Raw genomic sequence first — 27,610 nt, 5'->3', positions numbered from 1 at the left:
TCCCCTGCATTTAGTTACAAGCCAATCTAGATGCAGTTATTTGCATAAACAATTTGATTGGTAAACATTGCTCTATACCTCTGTGTTGCAAACTTTTAGGGGAATAGACACTGTTCTGTTGTTTTTATTAAACCATACATGGAGTATATTTGCTTTGTGTTATGACAGAAAATTGAAGACAAAGAAGAATGATGTACAGATGACATTTTATCAAGTAGATAATGCCAACAAGAAGATAAAGCATAGTTTGCTTATTATTTGAATTAAGACTGTTTAGTAGAATTACCTAAAATTATTCTGAAAAAAAGACATTCATCAGTAAACCTAGATTCATAATCCAGCCACTAACTTTGGATGCATTTTTATGCTCTTTTCATCTACATCTATATTTTTACAAATCTGCAGTGATTGAGTACTTACAATTTTATACATTGTTTTCATTTAGCAGTAGATCATTTTTTTTAATGTTTTTTCTTTGTTGATTTTAGAGAGAGAGGGAACCTAGAGATAATTAATAGGTCACAGATAATTTAATAAGTTCAATGTAGTGGAGGAGGCAGTAGTCATATTTCAATGGGCCAGAGAGTAAGAGTAAACTGAGAGAGACTAGAAAAATTCAGTATAGATTGTTTTTTCAAAGGCATGGGTTGTACCAAAAAGTGGTAATTTAGTTATTAGATAGACAGAAAGGGAGACATTTTAAAAAAATCTTCACCCCAAGGATATGCTTATTGATTTTAGACGGAGGGGAAAGGAGAGAGAGAGAGAGAGAGAGAGAGAGAGAAGAGAGAAGAGAGAAGAGAGAAGAGAGAAGAGAGAAGAGAGAAGAGAGAAGAGAGAAGAGAGAAGAGAGAAGAGAGAAGAGAGAAGAGAGAAGAGAGAAGAGAGAGAAGAGAGAAGAGAGAAGAGAGAAGAGAGAAGAGAGAAGAGAGAAGAGAGAACATCGATTGGTTGCCTTCCTTACATGCCCCAACAGAGGACTGAACCCCAAACCTAGGTATGTGCCCTGACTGGGAATCGAACCTGCCACCTTTTTTGGTATAAAGGACAATACTCCAACCAACTGAGCCACACCATCCAGGGCAGGTGGTTTTTTGTTTTGTTTTGTTTTGTTTTTTTGGCTAGGGTCTTTGAGCATTTTTATTGCTGAGAAGAAAACTTCCATGGATATTGGAACCATCAAAGACAATTTCAGTGTTTGAGTGGTCAGGAAAGTAATAAGCCAGCTGCTGAAGTCTTCAGCAAATTAGAAAAGCAACAATAAGTGGAAGTAAAAAGAACAGGTAGCAGGTGTTGTAGTTGAATGACATGTTCTTTAAATGAAGTGATTCATCGGAGGCAAGAAGAAGGGTGGTATGGAAAGGGCAAGAAAGGACAATAAAAATGCCTATCTGAAAGTGAAAGAAAGGGAGATGCATCCCTCATGAAAAGGAAACAAAAGCCTCAACAATTTAGAAAGAACCAAAATATATATGATAAAGCAGTATGTGTTTTATTAAGTAGATTTGAAGATAGAATACACTTTGAACCCTCCAGAAGTCAAAGAATTTCTAGGAGACGAAAACATAAACAAATGTGGTAGAAAGGATATGAAGATAATGAAGTAAAAGACCACCTAAAAACACCAGGATTGTATGAAATTTTCTAAATGTAAGAAGGCCATGAAATTTGTTCAAAGTGAAATACAGTATGCCTAGTAAGGTTTTTAATGGTTAGGAAGTAGCCTGTATACAGGGTGGGGGAAAAGTAGGTTTACAGTTCTGAGTACGCAAAACACAGTTTATGACTGTATTATTAGTTTTGTATTATTTTCCATATGAACAACTGTAAATTTACTTTTTTTCCTACCCTGTATTTCAAAAATATATAAATATGAAGATAAGTATATAAATGTAAGTATATAAACATAGTTATTCATGATTAGTTTTAATTCAAACCACTTTAGTTTATATATTCATCTATTTTGTATTTATATTATATATATTTACCTATATATATAAATTACCTATATACCTGATATATATATACATATATATGTGTATATATATATATATAAATTATACTAAAGAAGGATAATTATTGCTTTCAAAAGAGGATCATCCAATAGGTAAATACAAGGAAGTTTAAGTATCACAAATAAAATCAATAGTATAACAAATTCTGTTCATTGACAGCCATTATCCTAGATAATCTTGAGCAGGCCTTAGTAGTTTCTCTGTTTACAACAGAGTAGTTCTACTTCATTTGGGGACAGATTGTTTTCTTCTGCCTTTTCCCTAAGAGTGAGTCAACTTGTAAGCCCAGCACAACTAGGTGCTGAGGTATTTGGCTCCTCTATATTTAGCAGCATGGACAATCAAGCTCATATTCTCTGTAGATACAAAACCTTGACTCAAAGAAATAGTCTTTGGTCAGAATTGTTATTCAGTAATCCATTCTTTTAGGTATCAGGAAATTTCTTCTTGAATTAAACCAGCAGAGATCTGTTTCTGACCACGTATTATCTCTTCTCTATAGAATTACTACCTTGAGGGTCACTATAAGAAATGGCTCTAATGAAACTCATTGTTGTGTTCACTGTAAAGAGGATGTTGTCCATTAAATTCACAATATCTATTTTAAGACCAGAATTCCCATCAGGTGTAAGTATCAAGAATAGTGAATAGAATTTATGCTGTAGATTCTGTTTGTTTGATCTTCAGGGCATTGAATTGACCAGGATTTCCTTTTAATAGTGTCTGCTAGAAAGTTTAGACTCACATTTGTGACAGCTTGGAGGAAGTATATAAGGTCTATTTTATGCCCCATGCTTGCTTATTTTTATTTTTTTTCCTCAGTTAGTTTTAGCATATTTCTGTTGTGTTGGTTCTGTTGTTTTTTTTTTTCTTAAATAAAACTTGTTTTCCTGATTCTGAAAGTAATACATAATTAGTCAAGAGACTTTGGATTTTATGAGAACACAAAAAAGAAAATTGTAATTGTTTGTTATTCCATAATTAGAGATTACTGAGATTAACATTATGATACGTGTTGTTGAGTCCTTTAGACCTTTAGACCTACACATATGTGGGCACATACACACACACTGAGATATACTGTATGTTTTATTTTCTGATCTACTGACTTCTTTTTCACTAACATTTTATGACAAGCATTTTATGATGCTAGTATTTTTCTCTTGTATTTGTTCTTATAAATAGATGGGAATCCTGCCTCAGGATGGCACAGAAAAGAGGGATAGAAGAGAGAAAGGAAGATTCTGCTATACGCAAAATACCATAATACAGAAATTAGTGAAAAGGGAATCTGCCCTCAGTTAATTTACAGGCTAGTATGGATAAGCAAGTTATTGAAAAATTATAATATGAAAGAGAAACAGTTTTTTTTTTCTAGAAAATAATAAGATGAATGAAGTTATAGTAAAAATGGTCAGAGTAATGCAATGCATTATTATACACTGAAAATATCCATTTAATTGGTTTTCTTTCCAAGTTAAGACTTACAGATCTCCTATTTTCATGATAGAAAAACTTGAGCTTTATTAAGTACAATGTCTATATATGACATAAAGTAATAACAATTTAATAACAATATGAATAGTTATCCATTTCCATCTATCTATATTTATACAGCTTAACATTCTATTTGTAATTTTAATATGCAGTTTTTTTATCACAGCACTTAATTTATATTTACAAATACTTCCTACAATCTGCATAGAGTGCTAGAATTTCTTCCATACCTGATATCATTGTATTTATATTGTACATACAAGACCAAGCCTGGCCGGTGTGGCTCAGTGGTTGAGTATTGACCATGCACCAAGAGGTCACCAGTTCTATTCCCAGTCAGGGCACATGCCCAGGTTGTGGGCCCCATCTCCAGTGGGGGGCATGCAGGAGGTGGCCAATCGATGTTCTCTCTCATCGATGCTTTTAGCTCTCTTTCCCTCTCCCTTCCTCTTTCTCTAAAATCAATAAAGAAAAAAAAAAAGTCTTTTAAAGACCCAAATATTTCAAAAGCTGTGCTTAACAGATTTTAAATCACACTTTCAAGAATAATTATTTCATTTTGTGATTATAAAAACCAAAAAGAATTCAAAAAGAGTGGGATAGCCCCAGGAAATAAGAACAAGAAACAGTTATAGATTTTGCAGACTCTTGTTAGTTTTTGTTGTGAATGTGTTTTAAATGGGGATTGAACACAGGTGACCTTGGGTTGCAGGGAGCACTTGCAGTCCCTGAAATCACGTGCTTCATGCATGGGTCCTGAGAGTATCTGGAGAAAGGCATTTTCCTGAAGGAACGTCTCATGGCTTTCCTCACCTTCCACAAAGCGCAGGAGCCGCTTTGCAAAGCAAATGCCTGAGCTGCTCCACAAAACAAGACATCTTGGAACTCAAGGAATTTTACAGCTGGTATTTGTTTTGGGGAAGAGAGACCAACTGATATATATGGCTACAGAGACTGAGGAAAGTCTTGCTTAGTTAAAGGTGGTGATGAATATTATCTTTACACAATAATGCATAAAGGTTGGTGTTCTCTGTCTGACCACCAAAGGAAACCAGATTGTATTTAATAATTGAATTGAAAGTGGTGATAAACGCTTTTTTCCCCCTCCACAAAGGAAAATGATTATGTGATGCATTCCCGTGCTACAGGGACGGAGTATTGTTCGCTATTCTGAAGCTTAAAATCTTATGTATAGACGGAGAACAACACACTGCTATTCAACCTCCCAAACAACTGTCATTTTTTACAAGTTTAAGCTAATGGTTGGATTCTGACAGAAGGAATATAAAAGCTGGTTTTATTCAGCCACCCTTCTGCATTATATTTCAGTGTAACCCTGGATTTATTATTTCTGTCAACTTTCTAATTCTTGTTTTTGGGTAATAGACCGAGCATAGGTAGTTAGAGAATGACACTTGAAGTTAGTGACATGAGACTGGGGCCTTTGCCTCCTGGTTATGGAAGCAAAATTCTTTCTAGTGACCCACCCGCATTCTGCACTTCCACACTCTTTAAGCATTTCCAACCAGCCAAATTTTTCTATTATCAAAAATCAGTTAACTGCATGATGTACTCAGGCTGATCTCACTAGCTTAAATCTCCCAGTAAAATGTATCCCTAAGAGGAATGAATTGTTAAATTAGCTGAAATTGCACTTTTGAGAAACTGAAACAGGTGTGATTTGAATGCACATTTTACTTAGGTTTTAATGCCTGATGGAAAAAGAAACTTGAATAGCTAAAGAGTACATTCTCTTTGCAAATTTCTTTAACTTACCTCACAGTTTTAGATATGTGGGCCTAATGTTCTGACTCTTTTTGATGTGATGAATAACATAAAAGCCTCAACCTATGGCAATAACCACTGTCTACTCGGACATAAACAGCCTGTTACCCTTAAAATGTAAGATAACTGTGTGCTCTAAATACATTGAACAATAGTTGTCAAAAGCACAACATGATAGACTGAGAAACTTTATAAACATGATCTAAACATTTCCTTGATTGAATTACATACAGTCTTTAACCGGGCTTATTTTATTTTCTGCATTTGTGAAAATATTTGGGGTCCAAGTAAATTCTGTCCACTTAAATTTTACAAACGGAGTATTCATTTCTAAATACTATTGGCACTTTATATTCTAACCTCTTACTGCTTTAAGCCATATTGTTAAGGAGAAAGATCAAAACAGTCTATATACCAAACATCTCAATCGATATGTTAATTGCTATTCCTAAAGCACTTTTCAAATGTGCTTGCTTATGATGAAATGCTTAACTATTTTAACTTTGTGTTTGTGTGTTTTTTTAAATATTTATTGTTAATAACTATATTAAGTTTTGTGTATGCAAACACTCAGAAAATACTGAATTTATAGTTTTGAGAACAAAAATTTTAACTTGTTAACGAGTATTATTTTTAATGTGTTCAGTGTCTCTCACTGTCTAGAATAGCATTTCTCAAAGTGGGGTCTACTTTGGTGGGGGGTGGGGTTGTAAGGCAGGTTCTGTAACATCAAAACTACTCTCAAATGATACTAAGATATGTGCCTTATTTACTGAGTTTCCCTTTACACTCACAGTGCAAAAAGAGTGGTGAGCAAAACTGCTGGTACCTTATTATGAATGAAGGTAATGGCATAGATAGTACTAATACTCATTGCATTCCTCACTGCTAGGCACTTTCATGGACAACTATAGTTAAGAGTTTCTTGGTGATGTAGTAGATATTAACTGCATTAAATCTCAATACTTGAGTACATGTCCTTTTAATATTCTCTGTGATAAAATATAAAGTACACATAAAATACTTCTCCTGAACATGACAGTAGGCTGTCTCCAGGAAAAACCCTTGTAATCCTCACCTGAGAGGTAAAATTTTTCCATTTATTTGCAGACTGAGTGGGAGGGAATGAGGGAGAGAGAGAGAGAAACATTTATGTGAGAGAGACACATTGATTGGTTGCCTCCTGAATGACCCCAACCCGGGTGGGGGACCGAACCACAAAGGAGGTATGTGCCCTTACTGGAATTGGCTAGGGCTACACTTGTCTGATTTTTAAAGTTGTGAAATGATCTAGTCACTTTTTTATGGAACATTATTTTTGTACAATTGGTAGACAAACTGTGGTTATTCAGACTCAACTGTTTGACATACTTTTCCTTGAAAATGAACAAAATGAGCCTCCTATTTCAAAGAAAATAAGATATATATATAGTATTTGTTGGCAATGAAAAAAATTGAGCTTTCAAATGAAAATTTGAATTTTAGAAAGCTTATAAATGCAATAGTGAGCTTGCTAGATTCTCAGAACTTAAAAGAATTTTCTAATGATATAGATGGTGATATTAACAAATGTGATTTTTTGATATTGCATAATGAACAATAATTATGGTGTGGAAGATTTGTATAACTCAATGAACTAATATTTTCAAAATGACCAATGCATGATATTACCAGTAGGTTTTAATTTAATAAGGTATGAAAATTTTACTGATGAGGTTTTAGAGTGCAAATGGCAAATAATATTTTTAAAATGACCACTTGCTGAGTTTTGGTGTAGTATAGAAGAAAAATATCCACAATTACCTGAAAACACCCCTCCATGTCCAACTACATATCTAGATAAGGGTACATTTATCTAATTGCTATAACCAAAACATTTGGCAGTATACTCAGTGCGGAAGCAGATATGAGAATCCATCTCTTTTTTATTAGGCCAGATATTAAAGAGATTTTTAAAATATGTAAAATACTACTATTCTTGTCATCCATTGTTTGTTATGAAAAATAGCCATTTTTTAATGAAAATATGTTATTTATAATTGCTATGTTAATGACTTAATATATATTTTATATCTCAGTTTTTATTTCCAAAATGGTAAATATCAATAAATATAACCTACATAATTAAAAGCCCTTAATACTTTTTAGAAAGTACAAGTGGATCATGAGAATTGTTAACATTTTGCAAATGATTGATCTAGACAAATTTCACTCATGTAGGACACTCAGTTTAGATCACAGATTTTTCTATAAAGTGATACAGGCAAGGTTTTGATGGTGTGTGGCAAAGATCAGTTATACATTTAGTTGCAGTTATACAAGAACACGTTCTGATATTTTTACTTCTTTATTATTTCTGAGAAACTCCTACTGGACTCTTCACAGTTGCAATTGTTTTCATGCAATAAGGTTGGGAAAAATCACTGCTGCATGGTAACACACTTTTAAACTGTGAGGACATAGAGTCAGGTTAGGCAACGCCACAACCATGGGAAGGGAAGGCTGAGACACGCAGGAAGTTTGAGATGACTTGGAGCTCAGCACACAGGCAAAAAACTTAGTACATAGCATATCTAGAGGTTAATTTGGATTCTACAGATCTCAAAATAAAACTAAAATCAACATGGGAGATTGTACCTCCAAGGCCAGAAACTCCCAACCCCTATATATAGAAATGCAAATTAGAAGCTACTAGAAGGAGCACAGGTCAATTCCATGATTTAAAAACAAAAACAAAAAACAGAAAGGCTGGTTTCAAGAAAGGCAACAGGATTGCTAAATGAGTTTTGCTGCAAAGCTACAGAGTGTGTTCCTATTGCAGAAAGCCAGATTACTTTAGAAAGGGATATAGAAAACCAAGGTTGGATTTGAGGGAGAAACCAAAAGCAAGCATAGGGTTGCACCAAGGGCCTTTCCCCTCCTCCTCACTAATAATCTGGGAGAAGTTGAAATTATCAAAAAAGGGAGGCCACTAAGGCCCTTATAGATGACCTAGGGCTGAACCCAGTCAGGCAGGAAACATAGGCTTTAAAATGTATGGACTTTGCTAAGGCAGAATTCCTTGAAAGGACCAATCAGAGGCTAGCAAAGTATATATCCCTAGACAACAGAGCCCCACTGGCAACCCACTTGGGTCTCCTCCCTGCTGGGGGAGTTTGCCTATCTTTCAGATGAACTTTCCTTTCACTTACCCCTTTGTCCGTGAACTTATTCTACGATTTTGTGAGACAATGAATGCTATCACTTGGTTTCAACTTTATCTAGCTTAGTGATCGAGTACTGGCAAATTATATATGTTTAACTTTTGAATTCCGAAAGTTTAACATTGAAAAAGTTTTATTAAAATTATATTGAGTGTATGTTTTGGACTAGATTGATAGCTTAGATTAATTGATACTTATAAATAAGGGTTGACACATTCTTATAGTAAATCTCTAGAAAATCTGAAGGTAACTGAATGGAAACCTTGGTATAATTCTTAACCTCTATTTTTTCATAAGATCAAGAAATAATTCCTGCCGACTCTTGCCTATAGCAACATTTCAAGACAATTTAAGTATAGCTTAATGAGAGCTCAGTGTTATATTCACATAATATGAATAGGAAGGCTGTTATTTTTTAAATCTTAGAGAATATGTCACCAATATTCCCACATGTAATTGTCATTTGTCTTTATGCCCATGTGATAGCTTATGTATGAAATAGAAGTTGAGTACAGGAAATGGGTAAACTGTTTTGTATATTTTTATTATTTAAAATTTTTTTCTTTATTTATTTTAGAGGGATAGGGAGGGAGAGAGAGAAAAACATCAATGAGAGAGAACATTGATTGGGTGCCTCCTGCATGCCCCCCACTGGAAATTGGGCCCACAACCTGGGCGTGTTCTCTGACCAGGAAATGAACTGACAACCTCTTGGTGCATGGGTCGACGCTCAACCACTGAGCAACACCGGCAGGGCTGTTTTGTATACTTTTAATATATAGGCTTTCCTTAGTAGAACTTTGCTCTTCCGTGGTCTTTAATTGCTGATCATTTAACTACACTATTTTTCATAGAATTCAATTCCTCTTTCTGCTCCCTATTTTCTTACACCTCCCAGCATCTTGTGGTTAAAAGAGTGCTTTTCTAGATCTTATTTAACCAGAACTACAACAGTTGATATATTTATTTAGTTTTAGAAATGTTTTGGGAAGGATTTTTACATATATAGGAAATAAAATAGTTTTTCCAAAGTTATATATTTTGGAGACATTGTGACAATTTTCTTTCCTTTGGGTATGTGGCAATCTAGAAATGGTAAGAATACTTAGGGTGATTTTGTGGAAGGTCTGATGAAAAATAAAGTGAATGGGAATTTAGAAAGCATGAAGTACATGGAGAGGAAATATTCCTTATAGAAGTCTAGGAAATGTAATTCAAGTCCCTGAAACCCAGAATAGTAGATGAAGACTCAAGCTCCTTATACAAGAGAAACAATTGATCCAATATTTTTCTATAAGTAAAACCAGATCCAGGGAGAAGTGTTAAGTCAAAATTTTGTTCGGTGAGCAAATGATACTTTCTATCAAGTGGGGAATTAGTCCCAAGTCCAGAATCAAATCATCTTTAAAAAAAATTTTTTAATTGATTTTTGAGAGAGAGAGAGAGAGAGAGACAGAGAGAGAAACATCGATGTGAGAGAGAAACATCAATTGCCTGCCTCCTGCACACACCCTACTGGGTATCAAGGCTGGAACCTGGGCATGTGCCCTGAGTAGGAAGTGAACTGGGACCTCTCAGTCCATGGGACAACACTCAATCCACTGAGACACACCAGCCAGGTGCATCTTGCTTTCTTGATGGACAGCATTGAGAGAAAAAAACTTGTTATGGATCTAAGTACTATGGTTAAAGGGGGACATCAAGAAAAGTAGTACATATTAATCAAAGACTTAGATGATGAAAAGTTCTACTTGTCTAAGGAGAGCTGGAGAATCAAATTATATAAATATGTTATATACACACACACATATAATTCTAAGATAAAATGAGTAATAGTTATGATGGTTTGCACTATAGGCATTTTTTAATTGAATGGCACATATTTTCTATTTACCAAGTTAGCTGAAAAAACATATATATATGAAAGGAACATCTACAAACACAAGTTCAAGAATTTATTTTGATTCATGAATATGTAATTTAATACCTTATATGTGCCATGCACTGTTCTAAGGATGAGATATTAAGATGAGTAAGGCAATTTAATCTGATATAAGTGGCATGCTAGTATTATCTTAGGGAGAAGATACCTCCCCCCCCCCAATATTTTGAGTTGTTAAAGCACAAATTCACTTGTACAGGAAAATGGGAATAGGTAGCTTTCCTATAGACTATATTTCAAGGTTTTCCTCTCTTGAATCACTTTTTTGGGACTGTAACTATCCTTTAAGGAATTCTAAATCCTGCTAACTTTCAATGGGGAGAGTTAAAGGCATTTGTTGTAATATAGCTACTGTCATTCTCTAATGATAAAAATGCTATTAGTATTTCTAGTAGGTTTTTTTTTTCCTGAATCAAGGTTCATGTGTTAGAAGTTTTCTGGATAGGTTAGTTTAATAACCACTCAAAGATGATGTAAATACTTAAAAGCCTGCTTATTCTCACTCCCAGAAATGAGAACATGTCTTAAAATTAATCTTAATTGTGGTAAGTGAAATAACAGCCCCCAAAGATACCTACATTCTAGTCACCAGAATGTAGTTTCACAAGGCAAATGGGACTTTGAAATATGATTAAATTGAGGACTTAGTGATGAAGAGATTGTCCTAGATTATCTGGATGGGCTCTAAATGTAATCAGACGTGTTTTTATAAGAAAGAGGCAGAGGAAGAATTGATAACAAAAGGGAAAAGATGACATGACAACAGAAGCAGAGGGAAGAAAGGCAGTGTGATGCTGGGCCACATGCCAAGGAATGCAGGTGACCTTTAAAAGCTCGGAAAGACAAGGCAAGGGGTTATTTTCCCAGAGCTTTCAAAAGGGACCAGCTCTACTTATATCTTGATTTCAGCCCACAAGATGTACTTCTGATTTCTGACTTTCAGAACTATAAGAGTATAAATTTATATTGTTTTACACCACTAAGTTTGCATAATTGTTATAGCAGCTTTAACAAACTAATACAATAATGTCCAATAAAATGCATTAGGCGGTGTTGAAAATTTTACAAAACTTTTCCCACCAGTAATTTTCTCAATAGAGGGATTAGATGGCACATTCTTCTACAACAGAAATGCACACACTTGGTAATTACTTATTATTACAATCAGTTTCCACACTTTTGCTTTCCATTACATAGACCACAGGGTATTTCTGACCCCTACCCATCCTAAATTAATCATCTTGCCACTGTCGTTTCATGTTTCAGAATCTTTTCAGAAGTCTTTATCTTTATGAAAAGGTAAATTACTTCTGTTATGTATACTGATTATTAACAATTATCATGTGACAATTAGATGTCATCATTCAGTTACAAAATGGAATTTCTGTCAACTTGTCAGTTCATAAACCTACTGCATTTAAATAATGCACTTTCAGTAACTAAACTACCTTTTGAATTAGAGATAAGCCTTCCATAAATACAAGTTTTATTTTAAACTCTTCTTCCAATTTCTCTTTTTTTTTTTCAGTTTTATTCAGATATAATTGACTTAAAACATTATGTAAGTTTAACGTGTATAACATAATGATTTGATATATGTATATGTTGTAAAATGATTATCATCATAAGTTTAATCAATATCCAAGAAAAACTCTTGCAAGGTGAGAGCTTTTAAGATCTATTCTATAGATCTTTTAAGGTCTAACAATAGTCACGTCCATTTCCTTGTCTTTATTCTGGCAATTACTTGGAAAAACTCTGGTGCAGACACTTTAGTGTGGAGGAAATTCAGTAGTCTTAAAACAAGAAAAGTAGCCATTCAGGTTCCTACTCCTTTCACTGACCTGACCTTAAAAAACACATTGTTTTTCTTCGCAATCAGTAACTTGTTCTAGATGATCTTGAAAGCCCCTCCAGGTCCCACATCGTGTAGTTCTATAAAATGCTCTATACTAGCTATGTTTAATCTATGAGAATCATAATAATTGGCACTAAAATATCAGTAGGTCTAACAGTTATCCTTTTCATGAAATGCAAGCATTTCATGAAAACATTAGTTATTTTTCAAATTCCTAAATTAAACTCATTTTAAATGCTATTTTAGAATACATGGAGTTTAAATTTCAATTGTCTTAGCCATTCTGTGGAAATAAAATACAAAATATGACATTCACAATTAACAACCAGTTTTGTACTACTGTGGGTAGAAGGCAGACATTTGTTGAGTAAATTCTGGGGCTTCTAGCATTTTCAGAGTTTTCTCAGAGAAGAAGAAAACATACCAATAAGATTACTGAGAACCTTGGCAAGTGAGACTGTATCAAGGATATTTAGTCACCCACTTTGGGAAATGTACACAAATAAAATTAGGAAAGTCTTGAGGTCAATAATAAGAACACAATTTAAACAGTTTGAATTACTGAAAATGGTTCTGCTTGTTTAACATACTTTCAGGAAAGGGAAGTAGAGAAAAGCAGCACTATTATTAAGAAGCAAATACATCCAGTGTTTACAAAAGCTTCTCCAAAATCTATTCAGTTAGTCTAAGAACAAACCCTCAGATAAGTGAGCATTTCAAATCCAGTGGAAAAAACGTTATACCTATGTTTTATAAAGCTGTAAGAGGCTCAGAAGTACTTACTTCAAGAAGTAGCAATTTCTGTTAGCAAGATGCATGAAGAGTGTTAGCCTCATGGGAATCCATTTGTGACAACAGAGCAGAAAGCAGCCCCTGCTCTGACAGTATAAAAAAGTGACAGAAAATATAGAAGTAATCAATCTGAAAGGTATAGAATATTTAAACCATGAAATGCCTAAAAAACCATAAGCGAGATCTTACAATCAATATAGGATGCTACTAAAAGTCAGAGGGATGACTGGAGAATAGGAATATTATACTGGTCCCAGAAAGGTTTTGTATAGTAACTATGTATGTGTATTTAAAAAAGAAAACAATTGTTGGATAGGTTTTATTAAAAGAAAATGAATTGTGCTGATATTTTATAACATTTAAAGTGATTTAGAAGAAAATATTTTCTAGCATATTAGTCTGTATGTAAGATTATCCTGAATGATTTTCATGAGAACAAAACCAAATTAGTCACTAAAAAAGCAAGGTTTCTGAAAACATAGAACCTAATACTTCTTAGGCCCAGAGAGATTTAATTGGTTTTATTAGTAATTCACTTAAAATATTTTTAGATGCAAAATTTTTGCATCTAGGAAACTCAGAGGGAGTTAATCATATTTGTCAATGGGGTCAACTGAAGGTCAAAGGCAAAAGTATTTCTTGGTCGAAATTAGGTCAACAACAGAAATGAAAACTATGTCTGAGAGGAAAGAAAGAATGCTATTTTCTGGTACATTTTGGCACATCGTATATATATATATATAAAGAAAGAACCATATCTAGACATGTTTAAAACCAAAGAAGTTACCTGGCCATCATATTGGTTTCTTGAACCAACTCCATACCACCTTAAACAATTCGCTACTTTGGCATTTTGGGTAAAAAAAAGAACTCTTGTTTAAAAAAAAGAATTGGCTTTTAGGATGCTTTGGAACATCCCAGAAATGAGAAAGCAGAATTAAAATCACAAATAGGATATTCAACACTACTTCTTTACTTTTACATGCCCAGTAGTTTTTGCTATCTGAGAGATTTTTTACCCTTTACGGGTGATACTTCTACATATATTACAGATTATTTAAAAGAAAAAGGGTTTCTAGATGACTAAACATCATCAATATTTCTAGATGCTCTGTATCCCCAAGGATAACCATTGTCACTTGCTTCTTTCACTAAAGATTTCTCTTGAAATATTGTGACCATTTTTAGTAAAACTTTCCCATCTTACATAGAAATAATCCCTGATAAAAAGCACTTTCAATGGCTCATTGTATGTACAACCAAGCATAGATCATCAACCTTTCCTTCAGTTAACCACCATGAAATCCCCCCAGTGCTTGGGGAGCATCATGCTTCTGCCTCCTTTCCACGTCTGGGTCTTCCTGTCTCTGCTCCTGGCCTCCATGCAAACACTAGCTCTGTCCCCAGGCTCCGCCTCTTCATCTTCATCCACAATATAGAATAACCTGTCATCAGGTTCTCGCAAGAGAGTTCAGCCATCAAGTATCTCCCACGAAGTATTTGATAAAACTTGCTTGAGATATGTAATATTTGAGAGAATCAGTTTTAAAGAACACTAGATATTTGTTACTCTGGTTCCCTTGAGAATTTTTGTTGTTGTTAGTCCTTACCTGAGGATATGTTTCCATTAATTTCTAGATAGAATGAAAGAGAGAGGGGGAAGGAGAGAGAAACATTGATATGAGAGAGTCACATCAATTGGTTGCCTCCCCCACAACCCTGGGGATCTAACCTGCAACCCAGGTACCTGACTTTGGGAATTGGACCTGCAACCCCTCAATCCATGGGCTGAAGCTCTAACTGCTGAGCAAAACTGCCAGGACTTTTTTTATTTTAAGTTAGACTACCAGAAAGTAATGCACATGGAATTTTCTAGGTTATTGTCTGTTTTCAATTTGAGTGATTACTCATACAAAGAGCCATTTAAAATACTCTAAACCACAGAACTTACATGCATGTATGCATGACCAATGAACATAGACAACAAAGCTGGGGCTGGGGTGGGGGAGAAGAGGAGGAGGGTGTTAATAGTGGAAAATTAAGAAACATCTGTAACAAAAACAAATTAATAAATAAAAAATAAAAAATAAATACTCTTATCATTTCCTTTTTCTTACTCTGGGTTAAATTTCTCTTTACTATTCTAGCTTTTAAAACAAAAACTTAGACCACTGATTTTTAAACTTTCTCTTTTTTTCTAAGGTAAGCATATAAAGCGATAAAATATTACCTAAGCATAACTTTAGGTATTTCACAGATTTGATATTTGATCTTTTCCTTTTTATTCTGACCTAAATATTTTCAAATTTATCATATGATTTCACAAATGTTTGAGTCTTTTCTAGATATTTTAGTGTCACTGGTTTATAATTCAGTCTATGATGATCAGAAAATATTCTGTACAAATTAATTTTTTAATTACTGAGACATACTACAGCATATTTTCTATTTATTGGAAGTTCATTGTGCAGTTGAAAAGAATATGTATTCTTTAGTTGTTAGCGGTATCATTTTCTAAATCTCAATGCTGTTATTGAAAAACCTCTATAAACTTAATGATTTTTTTGTCTAGTTATTCTATGGATTACTAATATAAAGGTGTTAACATCTTCAACTATGACTGTAGATTTTTCTAGTTCCCTTTTAATTCTCTCTCAGCTTTTGCATCATATATTTTGAGGTTCTTATCATACAGATTTATGATGGTTATATCTTCCTAACCATTTGATCCTTTAATCTTTCTGAAATGTCCTTCTATTTACTTCTGATAATTCCTTTTCTTAATATGTACTTTGTCTGCTATTAATATAGCCATACTGATTTCTTTTCTTAGAATATAATCAGAGATTTATTTTAATATTTTGGAGCAAAATTATGTTTCATGTGCAATAGTGAAAATTAGAAAACACCTAATTGTCCAATAATGTGTAATTTTTTTTTTACTCTATTTTTGTTACAGATGTTTTTCCTATTTTCCCCCATTGACACCCTCCTCCCCATCCCCCCACCCCATCCCCAGTTATGCTGTGTCCATTGGTTATGCGTAGATGCATATAACTTCTGTGGTTTATCTCTTCCCTCCCCCCCACCCCCTCTTCTGATGGCTGTCAGTCTGTACCCAACTTCCACGTCTCTGGGTCTACCCTAGTCCTCAGGCTGTTATGTTAATTATATTCTACAAATAAGTGAGATCATGTGGTATTTGTCTTTTTCTGCTTGGCTTGTTTTGCTTAGGATAATACTCTCCAGGTCCCTACATGTCGTCTCAAAGGATAAGAGATCTTTCTTTCTTACAGCTGCATAGTACTCCATTGTGTATATGTACCACTGCTTTTTTATCCATTCGTCTATTGATGGACACGGGCTGTTTCTAGATCTTACCTATTGTAAATAATGCTGCTATAAACATGGGGGTACATATATTCTTTCTGATTGGTGTTTCAGGCTTTTTAGGGTACATTCCTAGAAATGGGATCACTGAGTCAAAAGGAAGTTCAATTTTTAATTCTTTGAGGTAACACCATGGTGTTTTCCATAGTGGCTGCACCAGTCTGCATTCCCACTAGCAGTGTACTAGAGTTCCCTTTTCTCAGCACCCTCACCAACACTTGTTTGATGATTTGTTGATGGGGGCCCTGATTTTTTTTTCTTCTTTTTTTAATACGGAACACTTCACAAATTTGCATGTCATCCGTGTGCAGGGGCCATGCTAATCTTCTCTGTATCGTTCCAATTTTAGTATATGTGCTGCCGAAGTGAGCACTCTTTTTGTCATCTATATGGTATATATGTTTCTATCCTTTTACTTTGCATCTATCTTTCTATTTACAGTTTATCTAAGTATAACAAACTGTACTTTTTAATAGAAATGCTTACATTTTTTGGTTATTCATATTTCCATATTTTTATTGTTCTCTATTGAAGTTTCCCATTGTTTTACTCATTATTTACATCTTTCCTTAATTCCTTGAATATATTTAATAATAGCTGCTTTAAAGACTTTATTTTAAAAGTCATTTAAAGTGATCTTGGAGTCTATATCTATGGAATAACTTATCTTTTTTCTGAGCCATAATTTTTAGTTGCTTGTTGGACTTCATACCGACTCTGGACACTTTTATCTTTTCTTTAATTGCATAAATTTTGTTTTTTCCCTAGTGCAAGGTGTCCTCTAAGAAAAATCTGTGTCAACAAGGATCTCTTTTAATCTCCTCCAGTTTCTGTCTACTTTTGGGCAATCTTTAGTGCTTTCAGTATTTGATTTTCATATTGTGTCCACAGAGTATAACTGCCGTCTACAGGAAGCTATGCTGCTGTTAGCCAGAAACAGAACTAGGTCCCATTATATTTTTAGATTTTCCCATGAAATGGTCACTGAGTTTCATCCCAGGTTTGGTTCCTGCTAGGGGCACGTACAAAAAAAAAAAAAAAAGAATAAAAATTATTAAATATTACATATTTTCTATAATTATATATGGCAATACAAAATCATTACAGATCATTTGAAAAGTATCGACAAGAGAATAATCATCTTTCCATCCAATGTTTTATACATACCACACACACAGATATGATTTACAAATTATGTACAATACTAGATATATTATTCTCAATTATGTTGTAGTTTAAACTCAACTATCTTTGTTAGTCTTCAAAATTATGGTTTTTTTTTTTAAACGTGTAATACATAAATATATGATATTGCCTCTTTTCTCATTCTTGTATTTTTATGTGACTTCCAAATGATTTTATTCTTATAAAAATACTGTGACAAATTTTTTCTGGTAAATACCTATTTTGCTTCTCTTTATTTCTTTATTATGTTTACTAACAAGGAAATTACAGGTTCAAAGTGTTTAAATCTTTTTAGTTTATTTATAAACATTTGGTCAGAATTTTTAAAGAAGTATAGACATATAAGATTCATGGACATAAACATAGACATAAGCTATCAGAGTTATAGAAGATTTAAGTTTAGAGATTTTTCTCCCTTGGTATATATAGTTGACTCTTAACATATTTTACAATTAATATTTTTCTAAAATAATATATTTACATAAATCAAAAGTTTAAATTGTACTCTAAGAGTAAGAATCCCCTACTCCCCTCTTTAATGCCCCTCATTACCCCTTGCTAGAAGCAACTACTTTAAAATCTTTTCAGGTATTTACCATCATATTTCTAAATAATAGCCCTCTACTATATCTTCTCATTTTAGTTCTATATTAAACTACTTTGCCAATGTAAGTATTGCTTACAACTGGTTCAAAGTATATGGCATGAAAACTTGTCCTTTCTTATATAACTTTCTCTTTTTCTTGGAGTTAATAATTGCCTCTTTTTTTTGCCTAGTTTTTTATCACCTAAAACAAACTCAAATCCGTGTTTTTTTCTTTGATAATACCTTCCTGCAGTTCCTCTGCTTCCCCAGTCTGACTTGTTCCTTGTTTTGCTGCTTACCTATTGCTTTGTTTCTGTCTTTCAAAGTTGCTATTCCCTTGTGTTGGATCCATTGCTTCCTGGAACCAACTATATCCACTCCTTTTTGTTAGTTTGTTTGGAGGTGTATATTCTCTAGATGATTCCTGAGAAAATTTGAGGATCTATCTATTAACTTTTGCTGTGTAACAATTCACCCTAAAATTGTGTGTCAGTTCAAGTCTGTGGAGTTGGTGTTTTGGTTTGGTTCTCAGGTATGCTAGGTTGGCTGTGGCTGGAGAGTCTAGGATGGCCCCACTCCCATCTTAGAGACTTCAATTGACATGGCTGGAGCCTCAGTCAATTCACGTGGTCTCTCATCCTTGGAGGCTAGCTTTGTCTTCTTCATGGTGATCTCCGGGTTTGCAGTGGCATGAGAGGGCAAGCACCAGGGCACACCAATTTTTGAGCCCCTGCTTGTGTTGTGTTTGCTCATGTCTCCTTATTCAAAACAAGTCACATGGCCACAACCAGATTCTTAGCCATGTCTTAAGTGGCTGTGTAGGATATGCTCTCATTATGGCGTCACAGCTTTCTTAATCAAGACCTTGCCAGTGGAAAATTGGAAGTCCAAGGACTAGTGAGGCTCATTAATCAGACTTGTGGGGTGTATATTCTCCAGATGCTTCTCTATAGTCTCTAGATTATATATAATATTTTTATTGTGACTCTCAAAAGCCCAATAGACTTTCTAGGTATTGTATCTGGTCTGTTTGATTGCCAGAATCACACCCGTAACAGATTGAACCATTCTCTAATACTTATTTCTCTGTTTTCACATTCCATGCCCCTCTAGATTTAAGGAATGCTGTCTTGAGGCTGTCACATTGAGGAGAGAAAGTCTTTATCTTAGTTTCACCACTTCCCAGAGTCATTTTCATTGGTGATGGTTTTAACATAGGTAAAGAAGCCACTCCTTCAATCTGATCTTTGCCCCCAAGGAGGTAATAGGCCTTGTCTTCAGATGGCATTTTCAATTTTATCTCTTACTGTTTGAGGTTTATGATTCTATGACTTTTTCCAAATTTCTGCTTTCAGAGATATTTCTTGCTAAATCATCTCTTTTCTGTAATACTTTGCCAACCAGCACACATGCCTAAGGTTCCATTTTCCAAAGTTTAGCTATTGCTCACATGATCAGCAGTGCAAGTTAGCACAGGCAACAGCATTGTCGAATATTCTACCACTTACTTAATCAAATATGTTAGCCTCCACACCACTCACCAAATGTCACATATTTTGCTTTACTTTAGGTTTTTGTTGTTTGGTTTGTTTTTTAACACAATCACCTGCTTCTTATACCAATTTCCAGTATTGATTAGGATAGATTAGGCTGTCCTCCAGTAACAATTTTCAAATGCCAGTGGCTTGCAAATACAAATGTTGATTTCTAACTCACAGAAGTTCACTGAATCTCTGCAACTCTCCAGGGTGGTTAGATTCCACAAAGTAACAAAGGTCTCCAGTTCACTTTCATCTCTGGCTCCACCATCTCAAGGGAAGGCCTCTGTGGTCTCCTTGTAGTGGAAGAAAAAGCTGGAGGGTCAAATAGCATCTGGTAAATATCTTGGCCTCAGAGTGATTTATGTTTTTTCTATTCATGGTCAGAGTAGACTCATGGCCTTTCCAAATTACAATAGGATTGAGGAATGTGAGTCAGCGCATGGATATGTGTTAAGCAATCATTGTCTCCCACAAATGTTATTAAAACTCTAAGAAGTGTTCAGAATGCTACGTCAACATTATGCCTTTTGATAGACTGAGAACTCAAATATGTTATAAATAGTAAATCGTACCTAAAAATTGAAAAGGGCAAGGATAATCTCACAAAGGGCACTGTATTAATAAGGACAAGATGGGAAATTGGTAAAGATATTGTGGTATCATGAAAGTTTCTTGTCCAAACCTGGGAAATAGTATGAATGCAAACTCTTCTAAAAACATACTTTTACGAAAACAGAAATTTTGAGAGTAATGAATAACACTAATTTGGAAAGAATAGAAGGTTTATAAATGGAATCATAAGAAATATTTTATTTCATTAATTTATTTTTGTTACAGATGTTTCTCCTTTTTTTCCCCATTGACAACCTTCTCCCTATCCCCCCAACCTTGTCCCCAGCTTTGTTGTCCAAGTCCATGGGCTATGCATACATGCATATAGATTCTGTGCTTTATTTCTTCCCTCCGCCCAAACTCTTCTTTTGAGGGTTGTCAGTCTGTACCCTACTTCCACATCTCTGGTTCTATCCTGTTCCTCAGACTGTTATGTTCATTATATTCCACAAATAAGTGAGATCATGTGATATTTGTCTTTCTCTGCTTGGCTTGTTTCGCTTAGAATAATATTCTCCAGGTTCCTCCATGTCACTTCAAAGGATAAGAGATCTTTCTTTCTTACCGCTGCATAGTATTCCATTGTGTATATGTACCACAGCTTTTTTATCCATTCGTCTACTGATGGACACTTGAGCTGTTTCTAGATCTTACCTATTGTAAATAATGCTGCTATAAACATGGGGGTACATATATTCTTTCTGAGTGGTGTTTCAGGCTTCTTAGGTTATATTCCTAGAAGTGGGATCACTGGGTCAAATGGCAATTCAATTTTTAATTTTTTGAGGTAACACCATGGTGTTTTCCATAGTGGCTGCACCAGTCTGCATTCCCACCAGCAGAGTACTAGAGTCCCATTTTCTCCACATCCTTCCCAACACTTGTTATTTGATGATTTGTTGATGGCAGCCATTCTGACAGGAGTGAGGTGATACTTCATTGTTGTTTTAATTTGCATCTCTCTGATGATGAGTGATGTTGAGTATTTCTTCATATGTCTCTTGGCCATTTGTATGTCCTATTTAGAGAGGTGTCTATTTAGATCCTCTGCCCATTTTTTAATTGGGTTCTTTTTCTTTTGTTGACTTGTATGAGCACTCTATATATATATTGGAAATTACCTCTTTTCTGATGTATCATTGGTAATTATGCTCTTCCATACAGTGGGTTGCCTTTCCATTTTGGTGGTTGTTTCTTTTGCTGTGCAGAAGCTTTTGAATTTGATGTAGTCCCATGTGTTCATTTTCTCCTTTGTTTCTTTGCCTTAGGTGATGTATCAGTGAGAATTCTGCTGAGTATGATGTCTGAAATTTTGTTGCCTACATTTTCTTCTAGGATTTTTATGGATTCATGAGTCACATTTGAGTCTTTTATCTATTTTGAGTTTATTCTTGTGTATGGTGTAAGTTGATGGTCTAATTTCATTTTTTTTTTTTTTTTTTGCATGTAGCTGTTCAATTTTCCCAACACCATTTATTAAAGAGGTTGTCTTTATTTTATTGTATGCTCTTGCCACCTTTGTCAAATAAAAATTGAGCATAATGTCTTGGGTCCATTTCTGGGTTCTCTGTTCTGTTCCACTAGTCTATATGTCTGTTCTTGTGCCAGTACCAGGCTGTTTTAATTATAGCAGCTTTGTGGTATAACCTGATAATCCAGTATTGTGATCCCACCTACATTGTCCTTCTTTTTCAAGATTGCTCTGGCTATTTGGGGTCTTCTTTGGTTCCATATGAACTTTTGAAGTATTTGTTCTCTGTCTGTGAAATATGCCGTTGGTATTTTGATGGAGATTGCATTGAATCTATAGATTGCTTTGGGTAATATAGACATTTTAATGTTAATTCTTTCAATCTATGAACAAGGTATGTGCTTCCACCTTTTTTATATCTTTCTCTCTTTTTTCAATGTTCTGTAGTCTTCTGAAAATAGGTCCTTTACTTCTTTGGTTAAGTTTATTCCTAGGTATCTTAATTTTCTTGCCACAATGGTAAATGGGATTGTTTTTTAGTTTCTCTTTCTGTGACTTCATCATTGGTGTATAAGAATGCTGTCGATTTCTTGATGTTAATTTTTTATCCTGCTACTTTTCCAAATTCATTTAAGTCTAGTAGATCTTTGATGGAGTCTTTATGGTTTTCTATGTATAATATCATGTCATCTGTGAATAATGACAGTTTCACTTCTTCCTTCTCAAGTTGGATCCCTTTTATTTTTTCTTCATGTCTGATTGCTGTGACTAAGACTTCCAGTACTATGTTAAATAAAAGTGGCAAAAGTGGGTATCCCTGTCTTGTTCCTGTTCTTAAGGGAAATGCTTTTAGTTTTTTCTACTGAGTATGATGTTGTAGGTCTTTCATATATGGCCTTTATTATGTCAAGATATGATCTCTCTATTCCCACATTGCTGAGCGTTTTTATCAGAAATGGGTACTGGATTTTGTTGAATGCTTTTTCAGCATCTATTGATATGATCATGTGATTTTTATTCTTCATTTTGTTTATTTGGTTTATTACATTTATTAATTTGTGAATATTGTACCAGCCTTGCATCCCTGTGATGAATCCCACTTGGTCATGGTGAATAATTTTTTTTGATGTATTGCTGGATTCTATTTGCTAGTATTTTGTTAAGGATTTTGGTATCTATGTTCATCAGAGATATTGGCCTGTAGTTTTCTTTCTTTGTAGTGTCTTTTTCTGGTTTTGGAATTAGAACTATGCTGGCCTCATAAAACAAGTGTGGAAGTCTTCCTTCTTCTTGAATTTTTTGAAAAAGTTTGAGGAGAATGGGTGTTAGTTCTTCTTTGAATATTTGACAAAACCCCCCGTGAAGCCATCCGAGCCTGGGCTTTTGTTTGCTGGGAGAGTCTTGATTACCTCTTCAATTTCCTTAGTTGGTCTGTTCAAGTTTTCTTTCTCTTCCTGGTCCAGTTGTGGGAGACTATGTGTTTCTAGAAATTTGTCCATTTCACTTAGATTGTTGAATGTGTTGCCATGTAATTGTTCATAGTATATGTTAATGATTCTTTGTATTTCTCTGGTGTTAGTTGTTACTTCTCTTTCATTTCTGAAGTTGTTACTTCTCTTTCACTTCTCTTTGTTTCTTGGTGAGTCTAGCTAAGTGTGGATCAATCTTGTTATCTTTTCAGAAAACCAGCTCTTTGTTTCATTGAGTCTTTGAATTGGTTTTTTTGTTTTTTTTTTGTTTTTTTGGTCTCAGTGTCATTTATTTTTGCTCTGATCTTTACTATTTGCTTCCTTCTACTTGGCCTGGGGTTTCTTTTTGTTTGCTCTCTAGTTCTTTAAGTTATGAGGTTAGATAGTCTATTAGAAATTTTTCTTGTTTCTTGAGGTAGGGCTGTAGTGCTATGAACTTTCCTCTCAGAACTGCTTTCACTGCATCTCATAGATTTTGTGCTGTTGTGTGTTTATTTTAATTGATTTCCAGGTTTTTAATTTCTTTCTTGATCTCCTTGGTAACCCATTCATTGTTCAATAACATGCTATTTAGCTTTATGTGTTCAAATGTCTTTGCATGTTCTTGTTGCAATTGATTTCTAGTTTCATGACATTGTGATCTGAGAAGATACTTGATATGATTTTAATCTTGAACTTGTGGAGACTTAGTATGTGACTTAACATGTGGTCTATCTTTGAGAATGTGCCATGTGCACTTGAGAAGAATGTGAATTCTGCAGTTTTGGGGTGTAATTCTCTGTAGATATCTATTAAATACATTTGATCTAGCACTTCATTTAGAGTCTGTGTTTCCTTGTCAATTTTTTGTCTAGATGATCTATTCAGTGATGTCAGTGGGGTGTTGAAGTCCCCTGCTATGATGTATTGCCGTTGATTTCTTTGAGGTCCTCCAGAAAATTTTCAATATATTTTGGTGCTCCTATATTGGGTGCATATATGTTTACCAAAGTTATATCTTCCTGTTGCATAGATCCTTTCAATATTATGTAGTGGCCTCCTTTGTCTCTAGTTATGGCCTTCATTTTTTTTTTTTTATTTATTCATTTTTATGAACTTTTTATTTATTTTTTTGTTACAGATATTTTGCCTTTTTACCCCATTGGCACCCCCCACCCCATCCCACCTCCGCCCCGGCCCTGGCTTAGTTGTCCATGTCTATTGGTCATGCATACATGCATATAAGTTCTGTGGTTTATCTCTTCCCACCCCCCTACCCCCCACCTGCTCTTCTGAGGGATGTCAGTCTGTGCCCTACTTCCATGTTTCTGGGTCTACTGTATTCCTCAGACTGTTATGTTCATTATATTCCGTATATAAGTGAGATCATGTGGTATTTGTCTTTTTCTGCTTGGCTTCTTTCACTTAGGATAATACTTTCCAGGTCCCTCCATGTCGTCTCAAAGGATAAGAGATCTTTCTTTCTTACCGCTGCATAGTACTCCATTGTGTATATGTACCACAGCTTTTTTATCCATTCATCTACTGGTGGACACTTGGGCTGTTTCCAGATCTTAGCTATTGTAAATAGTGCTGCTATGAACATGGGGGTACATATATTCTTCCTGATTGGTGTTTCAGGCTTCTTAGGGTATATTCCCAGCAGTGGGATCACTGGGTCAAATGGAAGTTCAATTTTTAATTTTTTGAGGTAGCACCATATTGTTTTCCATAGCGGCTGCACCAGTCTGCATTCCCACCAGCAGTGTACTAGAGTCTCCTTTTCTTCACACCCTTGCCAACACTTGTTTGATGATTTGTTGATGGCGGCCATTCTGACAGGTGTGAGGTGATACCTCATTGTTGTTTTAATTTGCATCTCTCTAATGATGAGTGATGTTGAGCATTTCTTCATATGTCTTTTGGCCATTTGTATGTCCTGTTTGGAGAGGTGTCTATTCAGCTCCTCTGCCCATTTTTAAATTGGGTTCTTTGTCTTCCTTTTGTTGAGTTGTATGAGTACTCTATATATATTGGAAATTAACCCCTTATCTGATACATCATTGGCAATGATGTTCTCCCATTCAGTGGATTGCCTTTCCATTTTGATGATTGTTTCTTTTGCTGTGCAGAAGCTTTTTAGTTTGATGTAGTCCCATGTTTTCATTTTCTCCTTTATTTCTGTTGCCTTAGGTGATGTATCAGTGAAAATTCTGCTCCGTATGATGTCCGAAATTTTGTTGCCTACATTTTCTTCTAGAATTTTTATGGATTCACGGGTCACATTTAAGTCTTTTATCCATTTTGAGTTTATTTTTGTGTATGGTATAAGTTGATGGTCTAGTTTCATTTTTTTGCATGTAGCTGTCCAATTTTCCCAACACCATTTATTAAAGAGGCTGTCTTTACTCCACTGTATGCTCTTGCCACCTTTGTCAAATATTAATTGAGCGTATTGCCTTGGGTCTATTTCTGGGTTTTCAGTTCTGTTCCACTGGTCTATATATCTGTTCTTGTGCCAGTACCAGGCTGTTTTGGTTACAGTCGCTTTGTGGTATAACCTGATATCTGGTATTGTGATCCCATCTACTTTGTTCTTTTTTTTCAAGATTGCTGTGGCTATTCGGGGTCTTTTTTGGTTCCATATGAACTTTTGAAGTATTTGTTCTAGTTCTATGAAATATGTCGTTGGTATTTTGATGGGGATTGCATTGAATCTATAGATTGCTTTGGGTAGTATGGACATTTTAATGATGTTAATTCTTCCAATCCATGAACAGGGTATGTGCTTCCACTTTTTTATATCTTCCTCTATTTCTTTTTTAAATGGCCTGTAGTTTTCTGCAAATAGGTCCTTTACTTCTTTGGTTAAGTTTATTCCTAGGTATCGTAATATTTTGGCGCGATGGTAAATGGGATTGTTTTTTCAATTTCTCTTTCTGTGAGTTCATCATTGGTGTACAAGAATGCCGTCGATTTCTTGACGTTAATTTTGTATCCTGCTACTTTGCCAAATTCATTTATTAAGTCTAGTAGATTTTTGATGGAGTCTTTAGGGTTTTCTATATATAATATCATGTCATCTGCAAATAATGACAGTTTCACTTCCTCCTTTCCAATTTGGATTCCTTTTATTTTTTCTTCCTGTCTGATTGCTGTGGCTAAGACTTCCAGTACAATGTTAAATAAGAGTGGCGAATGTGGACATCCCTATCTTGTTCCTGTTCTTAATGGAAATGTTTTTAGTTTCTGTCCATTGAGTATGATGTTGGCTGTAGATCTTTCACATATGGCCTTTATTATGTCGAGATATGATCCCTCTATTCCTACATTGCTGAGCGTTTTTATCAGAAATGGATGCTGGATTTTGTCGAATGCTTTTTTGGCATCTATTGATATGATCATGTGGTTTTTATTCTTCATTTTGTTTATGTGGTATATCACGTTTATTGATTTGCGAATATTGTACCAGCCTTGCATCCCTGGAATGAATCCCACTTGGTCATGGTGAATAATTTTTTTGATGTATTTCTGGATCCGATTTGCTAATATTTTGTTCAGGATTTTGGCGTCTATGTTCATCAGGAATATTGTATGGCCTTCATTTTGAAATCTATTTTATTAGATATGAGTATTGCTACCCCAGCTTTTTTTTCCTTTCTATTTGTTTGAAAGATTTTTTTCCATCCCTTCACTTTCAACCTATGTGAGTCTTTTTTTTGTGAGGTCGGTCTCTTATAAACACCATCTATATGGGTCATGCTTTCTTACCCAATCAGCTATTCTGTGTCTTTTTATTGGAGCATTCATTCCATTTGTATTTAAGGTGATTATTGATATGTACTTATTTATTGCCATTTTTGTTTAGTGTGGTTATATTTTTCTTCCTATTTCTTCTACTAATTACAGTTGTCCTTTTAACATTTCTTGCAGTGCTGGTTTTGTGCTAATGTATTCCCTTAATCTTTTTTTGTCTGGGAAGCTCTTTATTTGACCTTCTATTTTGAACGATAGCCTTGCTGGATAGATAGTCTTGGATTCAGATCCTTGTTTTTCATGACCTTGATTACTTCATGCCATTCCCTTCTGGCCTGTAGTGTTTCTGTTGAGAAATCAGATGATCACTTCATGGGTTTTTTGTTTTTGTAGGTAATCTGTTGCTTATCTCTTGCTGATTGTAGGATTCTCTTGTTGTCTTTAATTTTTGGCGTTTTACTTACTATGTGTCTTGGTGTGGGGCTGTTTGGGTTCTTCTTAGTTGGAGCTCTCTGTGCTTCTTATACTT

General features: G+C 34.7%; 1 protein-coding gene and 1 non-coding gene across 2 annotated transcripts in view; one reads left to right on the top strand and one right to left on the bottom strand.

Moving 5' to 3' along the window:
- The window catches only part of CCDC178 (coiled-coil domain containing 178), a 390,130-nt gene that overhangs the window by 166,940 nt on the left and 195,580 nt on the right, over nt 1–27,610 (top strand). The window lies entirely within an intron of this gene.
- Nucleotides 16,749–16,855, bottom strand: LOC118619382. The gene has a single exon (XR_004957166.1). It is a non-coding gene; the product is annotated as a U6 spliceosomal RNA (small nuclear RNA).

This window comes from Molossus molossus, unplaced genomic scaffold (assembly GCF_014108415.1).
Source record: "Molossus molossus isolate mMolMol1 unplaced genomic scaffold, mMolMol1.p scaffold_m16_p_6, whole genome shotgun sequence".
Taxonomy (NCBI): Eukaryota; Metazoa; Chordata; class Mammalia; order Chiroptera; family Molossidae; genus Molossus; species Molossus molossus.
Note: the sequence above shows the minus strand (reverse complement) of the source record. Positions and strands in the feature narration are given on the sequence as shown.